This window comes from Camarhynchus parvulus, unplaced genomic scaffold (assembly GCF_901933205.1).
Source record: "Camarhynchus parvulus unplaced genomic scaffold, STF_HiC, whole genome shotgun sequence".
Classification (NCBI taxonomy): Eukaryota; Metazoa; Chordata; class Aves; order Passeriformes; family Thraupidae; genus Camarhynchus; species Camarhynchus parvulus.
In genome coordinates this window covers 12716-17561 of record NW_022148219.1, presented here as the reverse complement: position 1 = coordinate 17561, position 4846 = coordinate 12716, and the positions used below count along the sequence as shown (strand labels likewise).

Below are 4846 nucleotides of genomic sequence, written 5' to 3'. Positions count from 1 at the left end.
TGGGGTGGATTTTGGGGAATTTTAGGAGGGATTTTACAGGGGATTTGGGGAGGATTCTGGGGTGATTTGGGGGTATTTTTGGGGGTTATTTTGGGGGATTTTGGGGAATTTTAGGAGGGATTTTCCAGGGGACTTGGGGAGGATTTTGGGGGGATTTTGGGGAATTTTTGGGGTTTTTAAGGGGGATTTTGGGGAATTTCTGGGGATATTTTGGGGGTGGATTTTGGGGAATTTTAGGAGGGATTTTACAGGGGACTTGGGGGATTCTGGGGGTGATTTGGGGGTATTTTTGGGGGATATTTTGGGGGTATTTTGGGGGTTATTTTGGGGTATTTTAAGGGGGATTTTGGGGAGTTTCTGGGGAATATTTTGGGGTATTTTGGGGTATTTTTGGGGATATTTTGGGGTGGATTTTGGGGTATTTTAGGAGGGATTTTACAGAGGACTTGGGGAGGATTTTGGGGGGATTTTGGGGAATTTCTGGGGGTGATTTTGGGGTGTTTTAAGGGGAATTTTGGGGTATTTTAAGGGGGATTTTGGGGGTATTTTTGGGGGTTTTTTTGGGGTGGATTTTGGGGTATTTTAGGAGGGATTTTACAGGGGATTTGGGGAGGATTCAGGGGGGGGTATTTTTGGGGCATATTTTGGGGGGGATCTTTATTTTGGGGTATTTTAAGGGGTTTTGGGGTATTTTGGGGGTTTTTTTTCGGTATTTTAAGGGGGATTTTGGGGATTTTGGGGAATATTTTGGGGTATTTTCGGGTATTTCTGGGGGATATTTTGGGGTGGATTTTGGGGTATTTTAGGAGGGATTTTCCAGGGGACCTGGGGAGGATTCTGGGGGAATTTTGGGGAATTTTTGGGGGTTATTTGGGGGTTTTTTAAGGGGGATTTTGGGGAATTTCTGGGGGTTATTTTGTGGTATTTTAAGGGTATTTTTGGGGGATATTTTGGGGGTGGATTTTGGGATATTTTAGGAGAGATTTTCCAGGGAATTTGGGGAGGATTCCGGGGGGATTTTGGGGAATTTTAAGGGGGATTTTTGGGAGATACTTTGGGGTATTTCTGGGGAATATTTTGGGGTATTTGAGTTGGGATTTTGGGGAATTTCTGGCGGTTATTTGGGGTAGTTTAAGGGGGATTTTGGGGAATTTCTGGGGGGATTTTGGGGTATTTTAAGGGGGATTTTGGGGTATTTTTGGGGGATATTTTGGGGTGGACTTTGGAGTATTTTAGGAGGGATTTTCCAGGGGATTTGGGGAGGATTCAGGGGGGATTTGGGGTATTTTTGGGGGATATTTTGGGGTATTTCTGGGGGTTATTTTGGGGTATTTTAAAGGGGATTTTGGGGGAATTTTGGGGGTTATTTTGGGGTATTTCTGGGGGTTATTTGGGGCAGTTTAAGGGGGATTTTGGGGAATTTCTGGGGGTTATTTTGGGGTATTTCTGGGGGTTATTTTGGGGTATTTTAAGGGGATTTTGGGGTATTTTGGGGTATTTTAGGAAGGATTTTCCAGGGGATTTGGGGAGGATTCTGGGGGTGATTTGGGGGTATTTTTGGGGTGATTTAGGTGCATTTTCTGACTCACTGCGGTAGCTCAGGTTCTCAGGGTAGGTCACCTCTCCGTGCGCCACATCCCCGTTGGCTCTGCGGGCTGCAGACACCTCCGTGGTGACACCCCCCAAATCTGGGGGTGCCAAACCCCCAACCCCCCCAAACACCCCCAACCCCCCCAATACCTGCAGCAGCCCCCTCGGGCTGTTTCGGGGGCGTTTTTGGGGCCGTTGCGGGGGCGGCCCCGCGGCGCTGCCGGCACCATTTGTTGACGTCGTGGAAGGAGAAGAGCTTGAGGAAGAGCACGGTGTGGATGGCCAGGGCGAAGGCGGCGCCCACTGCGCGATTTGGGGGGGTCACGGGGGGGGTCCTCGGGGGGGGTGAACCCCAAATTTGGGGTGCCCGGGGACCCCCAAAGGCTCACCCGGGGTGACAGAGGGCAGCAGCAGCACCACGGCCGCGGGGAAGCACAGGATGCTCAGCAGGTTCAGGGCGTGCAGCGCCGAGCCCGCCCGCTCCGACAGAGAGCCCTGGCGAGGGGGATTGGGGGGTCACAGGGAGCCCAAAATACCCCCGAAGTCCAGGGCAAATACCTCTGAAATACTCCCCCAAATACCCCCAAAATCCCCCAAAATACACCCCAAAATACTCCCCCAAATACCCCCAAAATACCCCCAAAATCCACCCCAAATACCTCTGAAATACCCCCAAAAGTATCCCCAAAATACCCCCCAAAATGCACTGCAAATACCTCTGAAATACTCCCCCAAATACCCCCAAAATACTCCAGCAAATACCCCCAAAATCCACCACAAATACCTCTGAAACACTCCCCCAAATACTCCTAAAATCCACCACAAAACCCCTGAAATACCCCCAAATCCACCCCAAATACTCCCAAAATACTCCCCCAAATACCCCTGAAATCCACCCCAAAATACCCCTGAAATACCTCCCCAAACACCCCCGAAATACTCCCCCAAAACCCCTGAAATCCACCCCAAATCCACCCCAAATCCACCCCAAATCCACCCCAAATACCCTGAAATACTCCCAAAATCCACCCCAAATACCCTCAAAATGCTCCCCCAAATACCCCTGAAATACCTCCCCAAATCCACCCCAATACTCCCCAAAATACCCCTGAAATCCACCCCAAAAATACCCTTGAAATCCTCCCCAAAATACCCTTGAAATCCTCCCCAAATCCACCCCAAATGCCCCTGAAATCCACTCCAAATACCCCTGAAATCCACCCCAAATACCCCCAAAATACCTCCCCAAAATCCCACCCCAAATACCCCCCCAAATCCACCCCAAATCCACCCCAAATACCCCTGAAATCCACCCCAAATCCCCCTGAAATACCTCCCCCAAATCCACCCCAAAATACCCCTGAAATACCTCCCAAATCCACCCCAAATACTCCCAAAATACTCCCCCAAATACCCCTGAAATCCACCCCAAATACCTCCCCAAAATCCACCCCAAATACCCCCAAATCCACCCCAAATCCACCCCAAATACCCCTGAAATCCACCCCAAATACCTCCCCAAAATCTACCCCAAATACCCCCAAATCCACCCCAAATCCACCCCAAATACCCCCGAAATCCACCCCAAATACCCCTGAAATGCACCCCAAAATCCACCGCAAATACCCCTGAAAAATACCCCCAAAATACCCCCCCAAAATCCACCCCAAATACCCCCCAAATACCTCCCCAAAATCCACCCCAAAATACCCCCCCAAATCCACCCCAAATCCCCCTGAAATACCTCCCAAAATCCACCCCAATACTCCCCCTAATGCCCCTGAAATCCACCCCAAATACCCCTGAAATACCTCCCCAAATCCACCCCAAATACCCCCAAATCCACCCCAAATACCCCCCAAATACCCCTGAAATCCACCCCCAAAATACCCCCCTGAATACCTCCCCCAAACACCCCCCCAATACCCCAAATACCCCCCAAATCCACCCCAAATCCACCCCAAATCCACCCCAAATACCCTGAAATACTCCCAAAATCCACCCCAAATACCCTCAAAATGCTCCCCAAATACCCCTGAAATACCTCCCCAAATCCACTCCAATACTCCCCAAAATACCCCTGAAATCCACCCCAAAATACCCCTGAAATCCTCCCCAAAATACCCTTGAAATCCTCCCCAAATCCACCCCAAATACCCCCTGAAATCCACCCCAAATACCCCCTGAAATCCACTCCAAATACCCCCAAAATACCTCCCCAAAATCCACCCCAAATACCCCCCAAATCCACCCCAAATCCACCCCAAATACCCCTGAAATCCACCCCAAATCCCCTGAAATACCTCCCCAAATCCACCCCAAATACCCCTGAAATACCTCCCCAAATCCCACCCCAAATACCCCCAAAATACTCCCCCAAATACCCCTGAAATCCACCCGAAACACCTCCCCAAAATCCACCCCAAATACCCCCAAATCCACCCCAAATCCTCTCAAAATGCTCCCCCAAATCCACCCCGAACACCCCCGAAATCCACCCCAAAACCCACCCCAAATACCCCTGAAACCCACCCCAAACCCACCCCAAATCCACCCCCCAAACACCCCCGAAATCCACCCCAAATCCACCCCAAATCCCACCCCAAATCCACCCCCAAACCCACCCCAAATCCACCCCAAATACCCCTGAAACCCACCCCAAACCCACCCCAAACCCACCCCAAACCCACCCCAAACCTCACCAAAACTACCCCTGAAACCCACCCAGAATAATCCCCAAAATCCCACGCAAACACCCCAAAATACCCCCCAAAAAACCCCCAAAAACCCCCAAATAGCCCCCAAAACTGCCCCAAAACCCCAAAACTGCCCCAAACTGCCCCAAATCCCAGGAAATGCCCCAATGCCGGAATCTCACGCGCGCCAGGCGCCGCTCCAGCCCCAGCTCCGCCACGGCGAAGGCGTTGCCCGCTGCCGAGGGGAAAGGCACTTGTGGGGTTTGGGGGCTTTTTTGGGGTTTTTGGGGAGATTTGGGGTTTTTTGGGGTTTTGGGGTTTTTGGGGGAGATTTTGGGGTTTTTTGGGGTTTTGGGGTTTTTTGGGGGGGTTTTTGGGGTTTTTGGGGTTTTGGGGTTTTTGGGGGAGATTTTGGGGTTTTTCGGGTTTTGGGGTTTTTGGGGGGATTTTTTGGGGGTTTTTCGGGGTTTTGGGGTTTTTTGGGGAGATTTTGGGGTTTTTTGGGGAGATTTTGGGGTTTTTTGGGAGATTTTGGGGGTTTTTTTGGGTTTGGGGGATTT

At 50.8% G+C, this 4846-nt stretch overlaps 1 long non-coding RNA gene across 1 annotated transcript; it reads right to left on the bottom strand.

The window, feature by feature from the left end:
- Nucleotides 1–1589: 1589 nt before the first annotated feature.
- LOC115916182 lies at nucleotides 1590–4530 on the bottom strand. Its single transcript, XR_004061574.1, has 4 exons — nucleotides 4469–4530; nucleotides 1980–2085; nucleotides 1741–1893; nucleotides 1590–1655 (listed from the first exon to the last, which is right to left on the bottom strand). It is a non-coding gene; the product is annotated as an uncharacterized LOC115916182 (long non-coding RNA).
- Nucleotides 4531–4846: the final 316 nt, after the last annotated feature.